A 24,149-nucleotide genomic window follows, 5' to 3' on the forward strand; every position below is an offset into this window, starting at 1 on the left:
CAAACACACCTTGGCTGACATCTTTACAGATGAGGAGTCAGGTGTAAACTGAGTTTAATAATAAAAAGGTTGAAGATGCACATGAGAATGGTAGTGGAACCTGCTGAACAGTAGGGTATCCACTGCTTTTCTAAATTTCAGCAGTTTAAATAGAAGAAACCCCATACCTAGACAAGGCTAAGTGGAGATGACAGCCTTTAAGGTTTATTTTAAACCTTGGGCAGCCTGTCAAAGGGGCAGTTTTCCTTTTATAAAGGAGGAGAAAAAATAGTGCTGAAGGGGGGGGGGGGCAGACAGTAGAGAGTTCAAAGGGAGAAAGTTCTAAAAATCAAAAAGAGTTCTGAAAAATCAGAAAGAAGAAAAACAGAAATAGACATAGAGAGATACACTGAATACACAGGGATACAGAGATACACAAGCTAAAAGACTGAAAAACAGAAGAGAAGAAAGAGTGAGCGAGGGTTGAGTTGGAAGAAGTAGATAGAGTTCACATAGCATCGAAGAGAGGCTTTGTAAATAGTTGACAGCGAAAGCAACAAAACACTACTTCAGTGAGTTTCTGGGTTAGTGTCAAGTCCCAGTTAGCTAACATTGGTCTGCTCGACTGATTTCAAATTTTGGAACCTATTGGCTATCTATTGGTCCAGTTTTGGTCTAAAATTCAAGTCCAATTGAGTCGGTTTGGTTCGTTTAGTTGCTGTCGGGTTTCACAAATCACTTCGAGCCTCCTTTAAGTATATTTCTGGGGTATTTGGTGCTGTTGGAATTGCTGCCTTTGCTATTGCCTGTACTACTGCGGCTTTGCTGACTTCTTTTCTCTTCAATTGTAAACGTTTCCAGGTACACACTTCTGAAACTATGGGTTGATGTAAGCTTGAATTGGAAGTTGAGTTGAAATAAAAAAAGAAATGAAACGTTCACCTGCTTTCACAATATCTGTGTTTAAGATGTAGCAATAGGATAAAATGATTCAATTAGTTCGTATTTGCTTGGGCTCATTCTAATCGTATTTGTTTTGTATAAATTGGGGCGTACCCGAACCAATGTGGACTGTTAAGTAGTATGTCGTTATATTGATTAGATGTGTACCATGTGTTTAGCAATTTAGTTTAACTTAGCTGACGATGATGGCATAACGCATAATCTAATAGGTGTCTGTATGTACCCTGTCGGATCTTTGGACTGTTTAAATTTGTTATGGCCCGGTTCAGTTTGACTTTAAGAAATATGTATCTCACATAAAATTTTCATATTGTGTTAGTTAAGACCAACTGATTAGCGATATACGTCAGCTCTCTTGTTGGATTCCTTGCTTCAATACAGTCTCAATAACGTAAAGTAGTAATTAATACTGGCATTGGCCCGTCATTTAAACAAAGCGGCTATTAATAGAATCAGTAGGTTTACATTTTTGGGAGCACGAATCGATGTAACAATTTAAGAGCATTAATCTAATAAGCATGAATTTAGCAAGAAGGTCATCAATAATTAAGGGTAATTTTAGTTGTAAATAGTCCCAGGTAATTATTGGTTTGTGGAGTTAGCCTAGTTCTAGGATAATTAATCTTATTCGAATGTATCATCTTGTCAACCCCGATCTTGCTTAAAATTTCAATCTTTGTAATATTATTTTCCATTAACACTTGTATTGATCTAGCCATTAATATGTCACGTTTCTTTAGCATGCAATGAACTAGGATTTTTTCCCCTTTTTTGCCAAATAAAATGCACAAACTGCGGGGCCTCATAAATGTACATATTAAAAATACTTAGAATTTGGGACGAGCCATTTAGCGAATTTCACGGTCTTCCTCAAAGATAATAATGCGTTAGACTCTTTAGGCGCGACTTAATTAAATTACATTCTTAAATTCGGGTGCGCATTTATGTGACCCAAATTCAAATCTCAACGGAGTCGAAATGTGTTAACAACTACGGGTGCATTGATTGTGACGTGGTTCGAGATGCATTTTCACGACGTTGCAATTCTATAAAAATAAATGATAATAATAAAAGCGGTTTAAACTAAATAAAAGCACATAAGTCACAACATGTATTTAAATCAGATATTTAGCCATTATAACAATTTAAGCGACCGTGCTAGAACCACGGGGTTCGGGAGTTCCTAACACCTTCCCTCGGGTCAACAAAATTCCTTACTTAGAATTTCTGGTTCGCAGACTTCATTTGGAAAGTCGAATATTTTCCTCGATTTGGGATTCAAGATAAACCGGTGAATTGGGACACCCAAAAGCCAAACCTTTCCCAAGTGGCGACTCTGAATTAAATAAATAATCCCATTTCGAATATTGTCACTTAAATTGGAAAAACTCCCCTCGCGCATTTTACCCTTCGGGGCGGGAGCGCAAAAAGGAGGTGTGACAGCTCTGGCGACTCTGCTGGGGAATAGCAACCCAGAACCACTGGTTCAGGGTTCAAGAATTCGAGCTTAGAATAATTGTTACATTTGGCTTTATTATATGATCTTTATTACATGTTTTGGCATAACGTGCTAAATGTTGTCTTTTACCACTTTGATATTATTTGAACTGTATATAAACTGTGCCGAAACCCTTCTCTCTTCACCTCCGGGGATGTGCTTACTGGTTGAGACTCCCTATTCTGTTAGTGTCAATACCCTGAAATAAAAAAGAGGCTCGGACAAGTTACGAAGTCGGATGGCCTTTTGGTTCCCGGTAAGTTGTCCCCTCCTCGACTCGAGTTGTCCACTCGGGTACACAGTCTAGAACATATACCCAGGTTATAAACCTAGTATAATGAAACCTCATGCCGGATCCCTAGTAGGAACGCTTATTTGCATCATGTTGCATTTGACATAGGGGACTCAACACAGGGGTTGGATCCGTCTAGGACAGACAACCTGAAATGAAAAGACCATCCTGCTGCATCCCGTTTGTTTGGCGCATTTATTTGCTTCAGATCTGCATGCTGACCGATTTCTAAAAAAAAATTACAAAAAAAAGGGGAAAGAAAAATAGCAGCGTAGGGAGATAATTACCTATTTTTGAAAAATAAAACCAATGTCCAAGTAGTGTCGAAACCTCGCCAGAATTTTCTAAAAAAAAAAAAAAAGAAAAAAACATTTTGTCTTTTAGTTTGATTTATTATTTAAAAAAAAACATATAAAAAAATTTCCTTTAATCATTTTCAAAATCCCAAAAAAAAAATATTTATTTAAAAGTAAAAAAAAGAAGGGAAAAATTCAAAGAAAAAATGTTGTTTCTTTTGTAGTGTCTCTTTTATAAATTCAGACTAATAGTCCAAATACTTCCTTAAAAAGATCTTCTTTAGTCTTTATCTCTTTTCAAAAAAATAAAAAAATAAAAAAATAATAAAAAAAAATATAAAAATCCCAAAAAATATTTTTTTCCTTTCTTTAAAAGATTGTATTCAGAAGGGGTTTAGTTTATTTACTTTACGCTTGATGAAGCCCGAACTACCCCGGTTTGATTCTCACAGGGTGTGAGATACGTAGGCAACCCTCATCGGGTCCAACTTCCCCTTTTTTTCAAAAAATAGCCAAACTGCTCGAATTTTAATTTATGAGTCGGGTGATGCCGTTTTGTCAAGAATAGCCAAATGTTCCAAAAAGGGACGCCGGAAGGCTGACTATGCATAAACAGCCATTTTTGGTCATTTTTTTAAAAAAATTTTTTGACCAAGTTGCCCAATGGCCTTAGGATCCTCGTCCCCGAGGGTCTGCGAGGCCATGTTCCCAATGTCGGGTCGCCATTCTGAAAAAAAAAAGAGTCATAAATAAATCAAGTGATGTTGTTGTTGTCAAAAACAGCCGAATGTTCCCGAAAGGGACGACGGAAGGCTGACTTTGCATAAACGGCCACTTTCGATCATCTTTTAAAGTTTTGATCGATTGACCCTCACAGCCTTAAAATCTTCATCCTCGAAGTGCTGAAAGGTCGTGTTCGAAAATCGGATCTTTCTTTCTAAAATATAGTCAAATCATTTTTAGTCAAATCATTTTGCTTAACCACCCTAATAAATGTGCAGGATGAGCACAATACAAAACAAACCCTTTTCAATAATGACCAAGATCCCTTTTGAGTTGCGATTATGGTGTAATGACCTAGGCAAGGAAAGGCAACATAAAGTAAAGAAGTATCTGAAAGATCTCCCGGATTTACTAGACATCCAGCCTCGGGGTGATGTTATCAGATCGTTGGTCACTTGCTGGGATTCGGCACACAATGTATTTCATTTCTCAGACTTTGAGCTCACCCCGACATTGGAAGAAATAGTGGGATACATCGGAAGTGATGAAGATCCACTAAGGTTCAAGTACTTGATTGCACCTAGGGCCGTCACTGTACACCGGTTTTTGGATTTCCTAAAAATACCCCGAACATTTCATCATGCAGATTTTGCAAAAGGTTTCTGCAGTCTCCGCCTCATATATGCTAGATACGGCTACGTGGGTGGGTTCAATAAGCCAGACTTCAAACTATGAAGTAGAGGTAACCGACAAAAGTGGGATGAATACAGGCTGGTAGCTTTTATGATAGCTTTTTGGGGTCTTATAGTGTTCCCAAGGAAAGACGGAAACATCAATCTAAAAGTAGTTGGGGTCGTCAGTACCTTGCTCACCCATGATAAGAGTACTCTGGCGCCTATGATTATAGCTGACATATTCTGGGCTCTCACTATTTGCCGAGCCGGGGACGACTTTTTCGAAGGATGTAACCTATTGTTGCAAATATGGATGACCGATCATTTGTGCCACCGCTCCCCGCTCTTGGGTTACGGTTCGCCCGAGAAGACTTGTATTGGAGAATTCTACACAAGAATCAAAGGGGTTAGTCTGCCCGAGGGAGTCACAGCTTGGACGTCATTCTTCCGAACTCTCACTGCCAACCAAATTCAGTGGACGCTCGGATGGCTGCCTATTGAGGAAATCATATACATGCCGGAAACCAGGCCCCATTTTCTGTTGATGGGACTTAAAAGCATCCAACCCTATGCACCGTATCGGGTTTTGAGGCAACTTGGGAGGTATCAAGTAGTGTCAAAAGATGAAGACTTGAGTACCCAAGTGGTTGAAATCAGTCCAGACGGTCGGTTCCCCGAAGAAGAAATTCGCCAGATCTGGAGTGAGTGTCAACATCTGACGGCAAACACTTGTGTGTTGGATACAGCTAAAGGAGAAGTTTCCCCGGGGTATCACACTTGGTTTAGAGGTGACATGTCCTGCGAGAGACCAGCTAAAAGACCTCATCTCAAAGATTTCGCTGAGTCATCCCAGGAGCAATGGAACTGGTTAGCAAAGGAGAAAGGTTATCGGGCAGAGATCGGTGAGTTGAAACAACAGGTTGAAAGTCTGAAATTCAATAACAGTATGCAGGTCGCTGCAGATCGAGGCAAAAAGAATAGATTGGCCCAAGAAAATAAAGAACTTAGTTCCCAAATCCATAAATTGAGAATGGCTCTTGATAAACAACCAAGGAGTCGATCAGTTGATAAAAGGGATGAGAAGTGAAGTCAGGGAATGGCGAGATGGTTTAGAAGAGTCTGAAAACGTCATGGCAGAGCTCAAAGTACAGTGGGGAACAAGAGCAGATAAGCATCGCCGATACTTGAATCAATTGAAACACGACCACGAGAAAAATGTTGCCAACATGAAGAGAAAAGTGACTGCACTTGAGGTTAAAGTAGTTAAGCAGGCCGAGGATTTCCAAATTGAAAGCAGACACTATTACGACTTGTCGGCCCAAATGGAGGTAGAAGTACGGCAACTGAAAAATCAGCATATGCAGGATTCTCAAGCGTTAAAAACATGCAGTGATCAGATAAAACGCCTGTTTATAGAAAAGAGGCAAACCAGGGATAAGATTAGGACCATTGCCCATGCCATCATCAGAAGGTGTCTACGGTGTGAAAACATGACCAAACATTACTATTCTCTCGGCAGTGATGGTTTATGTCAAGCAGACCATGCATGAGCTGGAACAACTTGAAAGGGATCTCACACCTAAGACCGCGGCGAGGCCGAACGATGCCCCGCGGGCACCAATTTTCGAAACCTTAATGCATTCATAGGTCGAGTCTGTATCTTAGCATCTTCTGTCCATCTTTTCGCATCAGGGTGCATTAGTCCGTTTGAGTTTGTACTTATTTTCAAGGTTTGTTATTTTCCCTTGTACTAGATTGAGTCCCTTGTACTTACTTGGTTGTAATAGATTGTTTCAGTAATAAATGTGTGCTTCTTTTACACTCATCTGTTTTGAACTACATAATGATCTGATTCACGCGACATTGTGATACGAAGGCAATCCTCATCGGATTCGGTCACATTTTTAACTGCAAATAATAATAATAATAAAAAAATGGTGATAAATAAAAGGAAAGCCTAAAGAGAAGCCGGAATGACGCATGTCTTTGTTGCAAGCATGTAGAAACTCACCTAACTGTATAGGTGCATTACACCCCAATGTGAGATTACCTGTCTGTTATTTATTTCAAACTAACCATTTGTTCGTTGATAAGTAGGTTCCTAGAAAAGTGGTTTGGTTTTGTGGTAATCTGGCCTCACATTCGTACTTCATGAGATCAAAAGGAAGTGTTCAGCCACCCGGCGCTAAATCAAGAGGAAGTGTTCATACATACTTCACAAGGTCGAAAGGAAGTGTCAAAATGTCTTCAGAAGTTCCTCTGCCAACGATTCCTATTTTGGAGGAAAGTTCAATCTCAGCCATCCCAACTCCTGAGTCAGCAACGGTCGAGGAAAATAGAATTCTACGTCTCCGCATGATGGAAATGTGGGACGCCTGGGCCAATGGAAAAGAGCCGCCAAGTGCGATCCCTGGATTCCCTAAGCTTTTTCATAGGGCAAGTGGGACCTCCAACATCCCCATAAGTTATCCAAATACCCCACTGGGATTTCCTACCATCTCAGCGTACTTTGCTGGAACACCATCTGAGTCTCGCCCCCAGGTGTTAGCTTTCGGTGCGGCTTCAAACATATTCACTACTCCACCTTGTTCAGCCACGACACAACCTGTTTTACCCAGGCCTAACTTCGATTCATCATCCTTCACATTTCAAGCACCACCTCTTCCATTGGAACTTAGCCAGTTCACTACCAACGCTTACCCTCAGCCGTCTCGGTACGAGTTTATCGCAGGGCAGAAGAAAGCCGATAAAACACCTGAACAAGAGGAAATGACTAGAAAAATGAGAAGCATGGATCAAACTCTCTAAAATATACAGGGTCTGAGCGGGCAAAAGAGCGTATCTTACATTGAACTGCGCATGTTCCCGCACGTACATCTGCCCTTGGGTTTCAAAACCCCATAGTTTGAGAAATATGACGGGCATGGGGACCCCATAGTCCACCTCAAAAGGTACTGCAACTAGTTGCGGGGAGCGGGCGGAAAAGAAGAGCTTCTTATGGCTTACTTTGGAGAAACTTTGATCGGCATTGCTTCTGAATGGTATACGGATCAGGAAGTATCTCGTTGGCACATTTGGGACGACTTGGTTTGGGATTTTGTCATGCAGTTTCAATATAACATCGACATTGCCCCCGACAGGAATTCATTGTCGAATCTAAAGAAGAAACCTTCAGAGAACTTCCGAGAATATGCTGTCAAATGGCGCGAACAAGCGGCCAGAGTCAAACCTCCGATGGATGAAACAGAAATGGTCAGTGTTTTCCTTCAAGCCCAAGAGGCTGATTATTATCAAAACATGATGTTTGCATTGGGAAAACCGTTTGCTGAAGCCATCAAAATCGGTGAAATGGTGGAGAATGGGTTAAAAACAGGGCGAATCTTGAGTCAGTCTGCTATAAAAGCCACCTCCCAAACAATCCAAGGCGGGTCTGGAGGAGGAGCAAACCGAAAGAAGAAGGAAGAAGCAACAATGGCAACTTCGAGTGTAAGAAAACCCCATCCGTCCAGATTTCATTTCTCTGAAAGAGCCCCGCAACACTACTACCCCCATCAAGATGTGGCCTATGATATGAACCTTCGGCCCTACACAGTAATGAATGCACAACCATATATTAGGCCACAACAACAATTTCACCAAAAGCGAGCTCAATTTCCAAGAAATCAACCTTCTCACCAAGCTTAGTATAATCCCCGACCTCCACAAAATAATCTCCCCTACAACGCCCGCACTCGAGAGCCGCCCAGGAAAATGGACTTCACACCTATTGGTGAGTCATATTTCAACCTTTTCCCTAAATTGGTCCAAATGGGTTTGTTACGACCCGTACCCCCAAATAGGCAAAACCCAGAGTCACCCTCTTACCAACCTGGTGCCCGATGTGCCTATCATTCTGGAGTGGAAGGGCATGACACTGAGAGCTGTTGGACTTTGAAAAGGGTTATTGAAAACCTCATAGAACAAAAGCGGATAGTGTTAAAGGACGAAGACATTCCTAATGTGACCAACAACTCGTTACCGGCTCATAACAATGGACCGATTATTGGGATGATCTGCGAAGATAAAGAGTTTGATCCTGTCTTGAAAGCCATCATTGCAATCGTCGACATTGAGAAAAAGCCCAAGACGTATGCAAAGCAAAAAAAGGGGGACAAGAAGAGTAAAACCCCCCTCAAAACACAGAAAAAGCAGTGGAAACCAAAACTGAGGTAGTACCCTCGAAAGATGTCGTCCTTTATGTCCCCTGAGGTTCGAAGAAAGGACAAGTGACATTGAGCCCTCCAAGAAGGTTAGAGCCGAACAAAGGATCTAAAATGTATGTGCCCAAAGGGACCTATGCGGAACGGGGGCCAATAATTTCACCAAGGCTGAATGAGCCCGTGATTATTGGACGCGCGCCGTAGAGTCCCATGATAGATCCTACTACCGTCCTGTGGAATTATAACAAGGCGGTAGTAACCTACAAAGGAAAAGAAATCCTGGGAGAAGTAAATGAAACTAACCCAACTGAGAAATACCTCAACATGGAGGAGTTGAATGATTCTACAAAGAGGCGTTTCCCACTCAAGAAACCAGTTAGTGCCGAGGAAGCGGAAGAGTTTTTCAGGAAAATGAAAACTGCGGACTATGAGATAATTGACCAACTCCGAAAGTATCCCGCTCAGGTCTCGTTGTTGTCTCTATTAATGTATTTAACTGAGCATCAAAAAGTGTTGATCAAGACCCTCAACGAAGCTTACGTCCCAATTGAAACTACCATGGAACAGGTAGAGAGGATGGCAGAAAGATTCTTCATGATCAATCAGATTTCCTTCAGCAAAAATGATCTGCCCCCGGAAGGGGCCGCTCACAACAAGGCCCTCCACCTAACAGTTAAATGTGAAGGGTACTATGTGAAGAGGGTCATGCTGGATGGCGGGTCCGGAGTAGATATCTATCCCCTTTCGACTCTACAAAGAATGGAGATCGAGACAGGGAGAATCAGGCCCAACAGCGTATGTGTTCATGCCTTTGACGGCATCAAAAGGGACACCCTAGGCGAGATCGATTTGATTTTGACTATTGGACCTGTGGATTTTGAGGTGACCTTTCAGGTCCTAGATATGGATACTTCTTACAATTTCCTTCTAGGAAGGCCTTGGATTCATGCGGCGGAAGCCATACCTTCTACTCTCCACCAGATGGTAAAATTTGTATATGAAAATCAAGAGATTATAGTCCACGGAGAGGATGAGCATTCAATTTATCGAGACCCGTCGGTTCCATGCCTCGAAGCTTAAGGAGGGTAGTGAACACATAGTCTATCATGTTTTCGAGGTTGTGGTCGCAGACCAATAAGGAAGCCCTTACCCTCAACCTTTTCTCTCAAAAGCGTCAGTTATGGTTGCCAAGGAAATGATCAGGCATGGTTATAAACCGGGGAAGGGACTCGGGGCATCATTGCAAGGTATCACCAAGCCTATCACCTTACCTCCCACCGAAAAGTTCTTCGGTGTTGGTTTTTACGCCGAAGAAGCTGACGTAATGTGGGCAAACCAACGGAAGAGCAATGGTTGGGTTCTATCTCAGCCAATTCCGCATCTTTACAGAACATTCGTCAGACCCAAGTACATTGAAGAAAGAGAGGATGAGACCTTCACGACCGAGGAAATTGAAGAAATATGTGGGGTTATGAGGCAAATGCTGTATGAAACCCATATGGTTCAGCCGGGGGAAGGCTCGAGCACCGCTGAGGTGCTTCACATGGGGCCTGGTGCCAAATTGTAAAACTGGAAGGCTACTCCATTTCCGATCAAGCGGGAATCCTGGTAGACCAGTCTTGCCACCTTTTCTGCATCACGAGTTATTTTGGGGTGTAACTCGAATGATTTCCTTTTAGTTTCCTGTCCTTAAATTCTGATGTAAACCCTATTATCTTCAAAATTCAATGAAATGAAATTAATATTTCATCTTTCATCTTATTTATTCTCTCTGATTTTTTTATTTTTTTTGTTTTATTTCTTTCAGTTCTAATAATGCGATTTTAAATAACATGACATGCTTGCGGACTTCATGCCCAGATCCAAACATGCAGTCTAGCTGCGAAATAATGAACCAAGAAATGGAATACGATGAAGAAGAGGCTTTTAAGGAAATAAATCGAGAATTGGAACACTTTGAGAACAAACCTAAGCCAAATCTGAATAACACCGAACCGGTTAATTTGGGAACTCCTGAGGAAATCCGAGAGACCAAAATAAGCATTCACACGGACGAGAGAACGCGAGACGCGATAATTCAACTCCTTTTTGAATTTAAAGATGTGTTTGCTTGGTCATACGATGACATACCAGGATTAGGCGTTGATCTAGTGGTGCATAAATTGCCAATTCACCCTGATTGTCCTCCAGTTTAACAAAAGCAAAGAAAGTTCAAAACTGATGTCAGTGACAATATTAAAGAAGAAATCACCAAGCAGCTGAAAACGGGAGTAATTCGGGTAGTACAGTACACCACGTGGTTGGCGAATGTAGTTCCAGTGCCGAAAAAAGATGGGAAGACTCGGGTATATGTGGATTATCGAGATTTGAACAGAGCGAGTCCCAAAGACAATTTGCCATTGCCCAACATCCACATCCTTGTTGATAATTGCGCCAAACATGAGATCCAGTCTTTCGTAGATTGTTACACTGGGTATCATCAGGTGTTGATGGATGAAGAAGACGCCGAGAAGACTTCTTTCACTACACCATGGGGCACTTATTGTTACCGGGTTATGCCATTTGGTCTGAAGAATGCTGGGGCAACTTACATGAGGGCCATGACTGCCATTTTTCATGACATGATGCATAAAGAAATAGAGGTGTATGTGGACGACGTGATAGTCAAGTCCAGGACGCAGGACAATCATATCCAAGATTTGAGGAAATTCTTCGAGAGACTGAGGAAGTATGACTTGAAGCTGAACCTAGCCAAATGCGCTTTCGGGGTCCCATCAGGCAAGCTTTTGGGTTTCATAGTAAGCAGGAGAGGTATCGAATTAGATCCAACAAAGATAAAATCTATCAGAGATCTACCTCCCCCAAGAACGAAGAAAGACGTGATGAGTCTGTTGGGAAGGTTAAACTATATTAGTCGATTCATTGCCCAGCTGACTAGCACGTGTGAACCCATATTTAAGCTGTTAAGGAAGGATGCAGCGATCAAATGGACGGCTGAGTGTCAAGAAGCTTTTGACAAGATCAAGGAATATCTTTTAAATCCCCCAGTTTTGGTCCCGCCAGAGCCAGAAAGACCCCTGTTCTTATATCTGACAGTCTTGGAAAATGCTTTTGGTTGCGTCCTCGGTCAACATGACATAACCGGAAAGAAAGAGCAGGCGATCTACTACTTGAGCAAGAAATTCACCGGCTATGAGGCCAAGTACACTCTGCTGGAAAGAACGTGTTGTGCTTTGACATGGGTTGCTCAAAAATTGAGACATTATCTCCAAGCTCACACTACTTACCTCATAAGCAGGTTGGATCCTCTGAAATACATATTTCAGAAACCGATGCCTACTGGAAGACTAGCCAAGTGGCAAATCTTGCTTACTGAATTTGACATAGTCTATGTCACCCGCACGACAATAAAGGCCCAGGCATTAGCGGATCATTTGGCCGAAAACCCGGTTGATGAGGAATACCAACCGTTGAGTACTTATTTTCCGGATGAAGAAATCAACACCATAGAAGTAACCTCGGAAAACGCTCATGTTTGGAAGATGTTCTTTGATGGGGCCGTAAACGCCAAAGGTGTAGGAATAGGGGCAATCTTGATCTCACCTGCTGGTCAACATTATCCGGCTACAGCTAGGCTTCGTTTCTTTTGCATGAACAATACAACTGAATATGAAGCCTGCATCATGGGCATGAATATGGCGATCGATCAGGATGTTGAAGATTTATTGATTATGGGGGATTCCGACCTGATTATCTGGCAAGCCCAAGGTGAATGGGAAACTCGGGATGTCAAGCTTATTCATTACCGACAGCACGTGAAAGACCTCAGCAAGCGTTTCAAGTCAATGGAGTTCAGGTACATCCCGCGGTGTCACAACGAACTAGCGGATGCACTTGCTACCTTGGCTTCAATGCTACCCTACCCAGGCAACGCCCACGTCGATCCCTTGGAAATCCAAATCAGGGAAAGACACGGTTACTACAACGTAATCGAGGCAGGATCGTGTACACAGCCATGGTACCATGATATCAAGAGGTTCTTGAAGACACAAGAATACCCCGAACATGCTACTGGAGATCAAAAGAGAACCATTAGGCGGCATGCAGGTGGTTTCTTTTTGAGCGGCGAGTTATTGTATAAAAGGACCCCGGACCTCAATCTGCTAAGATGTGTTGACGCCGAAGAGGCGGGAAGGATCATGCATGAAGTACACGCAGGAGTGTGCGGGCCCCACGTGAATGGGATGTTTTGGCAAAGAAAATCCTTCGAGCAGGTTATTACTGGATGACCATGGAAAAGGACTGTTTTAGCTTCGTTCGAAAGTGTCATCAGTGTCAGGTGCACGATGATTTGATTCATGCGCCTCCCACAAAACTGCATCCCATGTCTGCACCTTGGCCATTTGTTGCTTGGGGCATGGACGTCATTGGTCCTATCGAGCCGAAGGCCTCAAATGGACACAGATTTATATTGGTTGCAATCGATTACTTCACGAAATGGGTAGAGGCTGTCACTCTCAAGTCGGTCACTAAAAAGGCTGTAGTGGATTTTGTGCATTCAAATCTTATTTGTTGTTTTGGTATTCCTGCAACTATCATCACAGATAATGCGGCAAACCTGAATAGTCACTTGATGGGGGATGTATGCGAACAGTTCAAAATAGCGCATAGGAATTCCACTCCTTATCGGCCCAAGGCCAACGACGTTGTTGAAGCGGCGAACAAAAACATCAAGAATATTTTGAGGAAGACAACCCAGAGTTCCAGACAATGGCATGAGCAGTTACCTTTCGCCCTGCTGGGATATTGCACTACAATACGCACATCAGTAGGGGCAACCGCATACTTGTTGGGTTACGGGACCGAGGCTGTGATACCGGCAGAGGTAGAAATCCCTTCTCTCCGGATCATTGTTGAAGCTGAAATTGAAGACAGTGAGTGGGTCAAAACCCATTTAGAACAGTTAACGCTGATTAATGAAAAGCGAATGGCTGCGGTCTGTCACGGGCAGTTGTACCAACAAAGAATGGCCCGTGCTTACAACAAGAAAGTGCGACCCAGGAATTTTGAAGTAGGTCAACTGGTGTTAAGGCGCATTCTTCCACATCACCAGGAAGCGAAAGGAAAATTTGCTTCTAATTGGAAAGGTCCATACATCATCAGGAAGATATTGCCCAGGGGAGCATTATATCTAGGTGATATTGAAGGAAACGATCTCGACACAGCCGTGAATGCGGATGCAGTAAAACGATACTATGTCTGAACTTGCTCTGACGATATTTTTGCACAATTGAGAGGACGAAGGCTTTCATTCCTGCTACCCAAACACTCAAATCCTTTTGCTAACCCTTTGAGCCGTTTACCTTTCTTTCATTACCCTCTTTGGAACCCGGAAGTGCTAGTTAAAAAAAATAAAATTTTTCCTGAACTACGTTTGACTTGATTCCGAAAGGATACGTAGGCAGCCTCTCTATGGGGTTCAGTCACACCAAAACAAAAATCCAGTTTTTCCCCAAAAATTTAAATTGGGGCAGGCATTATAATAATTCGGCGATAATCCCGCCTGGACGGTTCCAAAGTTTTAATTCGATCCAAGTTCTTTTGACCCCAAACCTGTTGCAAGTCCTTCCGATCAATCGGCAAAAGTTTCTTCAAAATCAAAAGACGCAGTTGCTCGGATCTGACGCAGTCAAGATGAGAGAAATAAAATGAGAAAGTCTTATTGGTAAAAACCTACAGGCACCATAAGGCGATGGCGAGCAGAGAAATCAAAATGAGAGAGTCTTGTTAGTGAAAACTCATGACGAGCACTATAAGGCGACGGTAAGAAGAGAAATGAGAGAGGTCGGCTAGCGAAAACTCGGAAAGGGCGCTGTCGACCGAATAGAGGATTTCACCATAGCAGGTTCTGGCAAGGTTCCCTGGTTTGGAAACATAGATCCGTTTGGTTCGTGAGAAAATGTAGGTTCATGAGAGTCGGGCATCCAGTCCAAAAAGCAGGTCATGTCAATTTAAAGCCAGCATGCACCTCAGATAAATCTTTCTTTTCCCCGAAAAGGACGCTTCTATTTTAAATTCATTTCCTCGCTCTTTGTTTACCTTTCTTTAGATTCCTTTTCGGTTTAACCCTAAGCCCCAAAACATGCTAGAAAGAAAAGGTGGCAGGACCGGTTTCACAGGGCTCTGTCTGGCAAGAGGTGGAGAACATACCCGGCCTCAGTGATGCGTCAGTCCAATCCCGACTGATCGTGACGTCTGATTACCTCAAAATCCCCAAGCAGAGTTTGAGACAGAAGAAACAGAGCCTTACACGCACAAATCATCGTGAAATCTTGAAATATTGAGTCTATCAGTTTTAAAGGAGGTCGCCTTGGAAGCCAATCAATGGCGAATTTTCTCAACAGAAATGAGGCTTGGGACCAAGAAAAACAATGAAAGCCACAAAACCGACCACAATTTCAAACTAACAATTTTCCTTTGTTTGAAGTTGAAGCAGTTGCAATACAAAACGAACTAAGCAGGAAGCAGGTACAACCCTGCGAGAGGCAGGTGCAGCCAAAAGGAAATGCGCAAAGATTAGAAATAGCTATGCTGCAATAATCAACCCAAAAGGGAAGTCTCCTCCCGATTCTTTCCTACATTTTTTTCCTAACCCGAGGACTCTTTCCCTTTTCCGGCATAACCCGATGACTTCCCCAGCATAACCCGAGGACTCTCTCCCTTTTTCGGCATAACCCGATAAATGATTTCCCCGGCATAACCTGAGGATTCTTTTCCTTTTTCCGGCATAACCCGATGACTTCCCCGACATAACCCGAGGACTTTTTCCCTTTTCTGGCATAACCCGATGACTTCCCCGGCATAACCCGAGGACTCTCTCCCTTTTCCGGCATAACCCGATGACTTCCCCGGCATAACCCGAGGACCCTTTCCCTTTTTCTGCATAACCCGATGACTTCCCCGGCATAACCCGAGGACTCTTTCCCTTTTCCGGCATAACCCAATGATTTCCCCAGCATAACCCGAGGACTCTCTCCCTTTTCCGGCATAACCCCGATAACTTCCCCGGCATAACCCGAGGACTTTTTCCCTTTTCCGGCATAACCCGATGACTTCCCCTGCATAACACAAGGACTCTTTCCCTTTTCCGGCATAACCCGATGATTTCCCAGCATAACCCGAGGACTCTCTCCCTTTTCCGGCATAACCCGATGATTTCCCCGGCTTAACCCGAGGACTCTCTCCCTTTTCCGGCATAACCCGATGACTTCCCCGGCATAACCCGAGCACTCTTTCCCTTTTCCGGCATAACCCGATGATTTCCCCGGCATAACCCAAGGACTCTCTCCCTTTTCCGGCATAATTCGATGACTTCCACGGCATAACCCGAGGACTTTTTCCCTTTTCCGGCATAACCCGATGACTTCCCCGGCATAACCCGAGGACTCTTTCCCTTTTCCGGCATAACCCAATGATTTCCCAGCATAACCCGAGGACTCTCTCCCTTTTCCGGCATAACCGGATGATTTCCCCGGCATAACCTGAGGACTCTCTCCCTTTTCCACCATAACTCGATGACTTTTTCGGCATAACCCGTGGACCGTTTTTGGCATAACCCGATGACTTCCCCGGCATAACCCGATGAATCTTCCTGGCATAACCCATGGACCTTTTCCGGCATAACCCGATGAATCTTCTCGGCATAACCCGATGAATCTTCCCGGCATGACCCGATGAATCTTTCCGGCATGACCCGATGAATCTTTCCGGCATAACCCGAGAACTCTTTCCCTTTTCCGGCATAACCCGATGAATCTTTCCGACATAACCCAGACAGTTTCCAACATAACCTGGCAATCCTCCCAATTTAGGGCTCCAATCCCTGAACTGAGCGTTTTTCTATTAAGCCGACATTAGGGCTCCAATCCCTGAGTTGCGCTTCGTAGACTAGGGATTTTTCAAATCCCCGCATCAGTGCTGTAGATTATTATTGCCATTAACTCACGAAATTTTCCTAGTGAAACTGGGGCAGAAAAATTTCGTTCGTTTGTTTTGTTTGTCTCAGCAGGTTTGACCTCGAGGCGCATGGATCGAGATGACCCACGGGATGAGCCTCAATCTTGAATAAAGAAAAGAAGAAAAGGACAAAAGGAGAAGATGTCCCCAAATACTGGAACAAACAAACGGCGGGTCGCTCCAAAATTTGATCAAAGTCCCGAGTTCCGCCAATCCCGTCTCACTCAATACCGCAGAAATAAACAGGCGCCTACAACTTGCAAGCATCAAGATTCAGATCGAAGTCTACAGGCAGAATCAGCTAAGACCCAAGATTAAGTTGCAAAAGAATTATAGATAGGAATCTTGTAACTAGCAATTGACAGGCATAAGTAGTCAGTTCAATTTCAATTTTCCTTTTGGTTGTAATAAGGCAGGTCAGTAAAGCAACAGTAGCAACAGCAACAGCAGTAACAACAAGCATTGCAATCCCATGGTAGCCCCAGCTACCAAAGTTTCCCGAACTACATTGACCTGATTCCTGTTTAGCCCAGGATATGTAGGAAATCTTTGAAGCAAAGATTCGGTCAAATCTTTCAAAATGTGCTTCACACGGAGTAGTCCAATGGGCAAAATCGCTCATATCCGCTCACTTTATCTTTTCCCGAAAACTCTTCGTGTTTTCGGACAAAGAGGGGCAGCTGTGAGCACGTGATTTTTTGTTTACACGACAATTACTCCAAAAGAAATCGAAAATAATAACAAATGGTCTTGCTGTACAATTTTTTGGAATTTACGTGGCATTTTTGGTAGTTATTTGTGGTTTTGTCTGTGTTTATTTAGTCTTAACAAACAAAAATACAAAATATATGTCGTGTGTAAGTTTAGGATATCGTTCTACTATTAGGAATTAATCTAACCATAATTCGGTTATTAAAAGGAAAATCACAAAATATGCATCTTTTATTCTATTTGTTGTCATTAAGTGATGTTATTTTAATTAAATGTTAATATGTGTGATAATTGTTGTTTAATGTTTGTATAGTTTTATTTTACAATTTAGTTGGGATTTTTAGAAATTAAAAGAAGAAAAGAAAGGGGTTTAAAATTAAAAGAATTCGGACTTGGGCTTAAAATTGAGACCAAGAATCAGGCCCAATATATTTTTCATGACCCAGTCCAGTTCGGCCTCATCAAACGACGTCGTCCAAGGCCTACCAGATCTGGACCGTTGATCTGACATATCTAACAGTCCAATTCAACTCCCGTTTTAAAACCAAACGACGCCATATAAGGGTGTTCAATCAGAGCCGTCCATATCATTCAATCCTACGGCCTCCACTACTCCTCATTTAACCCGACCCACTTAACCCCAGAGACCGACCCAGCCTCACTTAAATCATACGACGCTGTTTCACCCCAGTGAAGGATCTGGGCAGTGGATCATTCTTGATCCAACGGTCCAGATCAAATGTCCCTCTAACTATATAACCCCAATCCCTTCACCCCGCGCCCTAAGCCAGACCCCCCCCCCTTGCCCTTAGGTCGTCTCCCTCACCCAAACCCCAAATCCCTTAGAATCCTAGCGCCGCCCCCTTTCCCTTCACCGTAAAACCGGCGGCAACAATGCCGGTGACCACCATCTTAACACCCCTAGTACACCTCACCACCCTGAACACGGATCTGTTACCCCCTTGCCTCGAATCATTCCTCATCGCCTCGAATCTTTGTTTGAAGGTTCGAGCAAAATCCCGATCTACACCAACCCACACCAGATTCACACCAGGCACTCCCCTGACCTCCCTCGTGACCAAACCAGGCTTGGTTTGGTCCGAATCTAACCAGGAAAACCCGAACCCTTAATCTGAGCCCCAAGAACCCTAGAAATCCAGAAATCAGGATTTTGTCCTAATTAACATAGGTTTGAGGGTCTAATAGACCTTAGTCAAAGTGTTCTCTATTGAGTACACTTGATTAAGGTCCGTTCGACCTCAAAAAGGTCGAATCTGAGTTCATGCCCGTTTCACCTAGTTTGCTCGAGGTATTTTTTCCCTTTCTGTTTGATCTATTGTTTTTGGTTTGTTTTTGTTGTTCGTCTATTGTTTAGAATAATTCTATTTCCAATTCCTTCGCTTTGTTCTTTTGGTTTTTCCAAATCAGACCTTTTATTTGGTCGAAATTTTCGTCTGTTCACTGATAAGCGTATGTGTTTGAATTGTATAATTGATTGGAATGAGTTTTGGTCGATTAATTAGTCCCCAAGGTAATCCTTTGTTTTGTCAGTGCAATTTGAACCACCTGTTAATGTTGTTTGACTTGGATTCATTTGCTATTGATTATGCGTATTGTAATTCACATATACGTCGTCGATTAGCTTTAGTTGGGAATGATAGTAATTTGACCCATGTTGGTTTAATCTTATTCAAATCAATTGAGAACTGATTACATTGTATGTTAGCCTTTTAAGTTGAATCAGAAACCACTGTAGGATTAGTTATAGCTGTAATTTTGATGGAATCTCAGAATATAAGTTGAGTGGACTGCCAGTTCGAGTATGGTTGAACCTTTAGAATAATCCATAGTGCAGACACAACTTGGCTAACATCTTTACAGATGAGGAGTCAGGTGTAAACTGAGTTTAATAATAAAAAGGTTGAAGATGCACATGAGAATGGTAGTGGAACCTGCTGAACAGCAGGGTATCCACTGCTTTTCTAAATTTCAGCAGTTTAAATAGAAGAAACCCCATGCCTAGACAAGGCTAAGTGGAGATGACAGCCTTTAAGGTTTATTTTAAACCCTGGGCAGCCTGTCAAAAGGGCAGTTTTCCTTCTATAAAGGAGGAGAAAAAATAGTGCTGAAGGGGGGGCAGACAGTAGAGAGTTCAAAGGGAGAGAGTTCTGAAAATCAAAAAGAGTTCTGAAAAATCAGAAAGAAGAAAAACAGAAATAGACATAGAGAGATACACTGAATACACAGGGATACAGAGATACACAAGCTAAAAAGACTGAAAAACAGAAGAGAAGAAAGAGTGAGCGAGGGTTGAGTTGGAAGAAGTAGATAGAGTTCACATAGCATCGAAGAGAGGCTTTGAAAATAGTTGATAGCGAAAGCAACAAAACACTACTTCAGTGAGTTTCCGGGTTAGTGTCAAGTCCCAGTTAGCTAACATTGGTCTGCTCGACTGATTTCAATTTTTGGAACCTATTGGCTATCTATTGGTCCAGTTTTGGTCTAAAATTTAAGTCCAATTGAGTCGGTTTGGTTCGTTTAGTTGCTGTCGGGTTTCACAAATCACTTCGAGCCTCCTTTAAGTATATTTCTGGGGTATTTGGTGCTGTTGGAACTGCTGCCTTTGCTATTGCCTGTACTGCTACTGCTTTGCTGACTTCTTTTCTCTTTAATTGTAAACGTTTCCAGGTACACACTTCTGAAACTATGGGTTGATGTAAGCTTGAATTGGAAGTTGAGTTGAAATAAACAAAGAAATGAAACGTTCACCTGCTTTCACAATATCTGTGTTTAAGATGTAGCAATAGGATAAAATGATTCAATTAGTTCGTATTTGCTTGGGCTCATTCTAATCGTATTTGTTTTGTATAAATTGGGGCGTACCCGAACCAATGTGGACTGTTAAGTAGTATGTTGTTATATTGATTAGATGTGTACCATGTGTTTAGCAATTTAGTTTAACTTAGCTGACGATGATGGCATAACGCATAATCTAATAGGTGTCTGTATGTACCCTGTCGGATCTTTGGACTGTTTAAATTTGTTATGGCCCGGTTCAGTTTGACTTTAAGAAATATGTATCTCACATAAAATTTTCATATTGTGTTAGTTAAGACCAACTGATTAGCGATATACGTCAGCTCTCTTGTTGGATTCTTTGCTTCAATACAGTCTCAATAACGTAAAGTAGTAATTAATACTGGCATTGGCCCGTCAATTAAACAAAGCGGCTATTAATAGAATCAGTAGGTTTACATTTTTGGGAGCACGAATTGATGTAACAATTTAAGAGCATTAATCTAATAAGCATGAATTTAGAAAGAAGGTTTAGCATTTAGATCTAATAGATTTGCGGATAAGCATCAATAATTAAGGGTAATTTTAGTTGTAAATAGTCCCAGGTAATTATTGGTTTGTGGAGTTAGCCTAGTTCTAGGATAATTAATCTTATTCGAATGTATCATCTTGTTAACCCCGGTCTTGCTTAAAATTTCAATCTTTGTAATATTCTTTTCTATTAACACTTGTATTGATCTAGCCATTAATTTGTCACGTTTCTTTAGCATGCAATGAACTAGGATTTTTTCCCCCTTTTTTAGAGACTAGTTTAATAGAAATGTAGTCATTTTAGGATATCCTTAAAAAATAAATGAATTGCGCCTCGCCAAATAAAATGCACAAACTGCGGGCCCTCATAAATGTACATATTAAGAATACTTAGAATTTGGGACGAGCCGTTTAGCGAATTTCACGGTCTTCCTCAAAGATAATAATGCATTAGACTCTTTAGGCGCGACTTAATTAATTTACATTCTTAAATTCGGGTGCGCATTTATGTGACCCAAATTCAAATCTCAACGGAGTCGAAATGTGTTAACAACTACGGGTGCATTGATTGTGACGTGGTTCGAGATGTATTTTCACGACGTTGCAATTCTATAAAAATAAATGATAATAATAAAAGCGGTTTAAACTTAATAAAAGCACATAAGCCACAACATGTATTTAAATCAGATATTTAGCCATTATAACAATTTAAGCGACCGTGCTAGAACCACGGGGTTCGGGGGTGCCTAACACCTTCCCTCGGGTCAACAGAATTCCTTACTTAGAATTTCTGGTTCGCAGACTTCATTTGGAAAGTCGAATATTTTCCTCAATTTGGGATTCAAGATAAACCGGTGACTTGGGACACACCAAAAGCCAAACCTTTCCCAAGTGGCGACTCTGAATTAAATAAATAATCCCATTTCGAATATTGTCACTTAAATTGGAAAAACTCCCCTCGCGCATTTTACCCTTCGGGGCGGAAGCGCAAAAAGGAGGTGTGACAATCTCCGAAGTGTGCGCTTCTTAGTAGGATTAGCAAGCTCTGAGTACTCTCATTTGTGAAATATTCCTTGATATCATGAAACCAAGGCTTTCCGTCTACTTCCTCTTCAACATGGGCAAAGTAAGTTGGTTGATTGTGGATTTTCACTGGAATGGGATCAATGAAATTCTTGTCGGGATGTTGTATCATAGATGATAGGGTAGCCAATGCATCGACGAACTCATTCTGGATTCTAGGAATATGCTGGAATTTCATCTTCGTGAACCTCTTTCTCAATTCCCGTACATGATGTAGATACAGGAGTATCTTGGAGTTCTTGGTCATCCATTCTCCTCTACTTGATGTATAAGCAAGTCTGAATCTCCAATCACTAGCAGCTCTTGAACGTTCATGTCAATGGCCATTTTGAGTCCTAAGATGCAGGCTTCATACTCGGCCATATTATTGGTGCAGGGTAACCTAAGTTTGGTAGACATCGGATAATGCTGACCGGTTTCCGATATTAGGACTGCTCCTATACCAACTCCTTTGAAGTTTGCTGCTCCATCAAAGAACATTCTCCAACCATCATAGGATTCCGCAATGTCTTCTCCTATGAATGATACCTCTTCATTAGGAAAATACATTTTCAGGGGTTCGTATCCTCCATTTACGAGGTTTTCAGCAAGGTGGTCTGTCAGTGCCTGTCCCTTGATCGCTTTTTGAGTTACGTAAACAATGTTGAACTCGTTCAACAGGATTTGCCACTTGGCTAGCTTGCTAGTGGGCATGGGCTTCTGAAAGATGTACTTCAAGAGATCCATTCTCGATATGAGATATGTAGTATAGGCATAGAAATAATGTCTCAGCTTCTGAGCTACCCAAGTCAAAGCACAACAGGTGCGTTCCAATAGAGAATACCGGGCCTCGTACGGGGTGAACTTCTTACTGAGATAATAAATGGCTTGTTCCTTCCTCTCTGTTTCATCATGATGCCCTAGAATGCAGCTGAAAGCTCCATCTAACACTGTAAGGTAGAGTAATAAGGGTCTACCTGGCTCGGGCGGGACTAAGATTGGTGGTGTTAACAGGTACTCCTTGATTTTGTTGAATGCCTTTCGGCAGTCATCGGTCCATTTGGTGGCGGCTTCCTTCTATAACATCTTAAAGATTGACTCATAGATAACTGTAGACTGTGCTATGAATCGACTGATGTAGTTAAGCCTTCCCAAGAAACTCATCACATTCTTCTTGTTCTTTGGCGGTGGTAGTTCTTGAATGGATTTAACTTTCTATGAATCCAGTTATATTCCTCGGCAGCTCACAATAAACCCAAGCAATTTCCCAGCAGGAACCTCAATTGCGCATTTTGCGGGGTTTAGTTTCAGGTTGTATCTTCGCAGTCTATTGAAGAACTTCCTCAGATCTTTTATGTGGTCAGTGGCCTTCTCGGATTTGACAATAACATCATCCACATATACCTCTATCTCCTTGTGTATCATATCATAGAAGATGGTAGTCATGGCCCTCATGTAGGTGGCCCATACATTCTTCAGGCCGAATGGCATCATCTTGTAACAGTACACTCCCCACGACATAATGAAAGCCATTTTCTCAGCATCTTCCTCATCCATCCAAATTTGATGATAATCAGAGAAGCAATCTACGAATGATTGTAGCTCATGCTTGGCGCAATTGTCAATCAGGATGTGTATATTTGGCAAAGGGAAGTCATCTTTCGGACTGGCCCGATTGAGATCCCGGTTGTCGAAACAGACTCTGACCTTTCCATCCTTCTTTGGCACTAGCACAATGTTGGCTAACCATGTCGGGTATTCTACTACCCTGAGAACCTTAGCATTGATCTGCTTGGTGACTTCTTTCTTGATTTTGAAACTCATATCAGGCTTGAACTTTTTGAGCCTTTGCTTTACTGGTAGACACAATGGATCGGTTGGTAGTTTGTGAGCCACAATAGACATACTCAGACCAGTCATGTCATCATACGACTAGGCGAATATGTCCTCATACTCCTTTAGAAATTCTGTGTATTCTTCTATGATGGCAATAGGTGAATGCTGATACACATTTCTTTGACATTTTCTACATCTCCCAGGTTGACAATTTTGGTCTCGTCTAGGTTGGACTTAGGTCTTTTCTCAAAGTTCTCAACTTCTTTGACAATCTCGTCAAGTATGTCATCTTCCTCTGAATCCATGTCCATTTGTTGCGTTGTCTCATTACATGTCACAATCATTGGTTCATCAAGACAAGTAATAGTAATGCTGTATTGGTAAAGCAAGGAGAGAAAATGATAGCAATAAATATTAATTTGTCAGAATAATCAAAAAAATGCTTTTGATAAATTGAATAACTGTTTTGAACATCGAAGATCTTATTGTGGGAATTGAAAAATGCAAAAAAGAAAATTATTTAGTAAATAAAACGGTGCATAATGCTTGTTTTAGCCTTGCTACCCCGAGGCT

The sequence above is a fragment of the Nicotiana sylvestris genome, chromosome 12, assembly GCF_000393655.2.
Source record: "Nicotiana sylvestris chromosome 12, ASM39365v2, whole genome shotgun sequence".
NCBI lineage: Eukaryota > Viridiplantae > Streptophyta > Magnoliopsida > Solanales > Solanaceae > Nicotiana > Nicotiana sylvestris.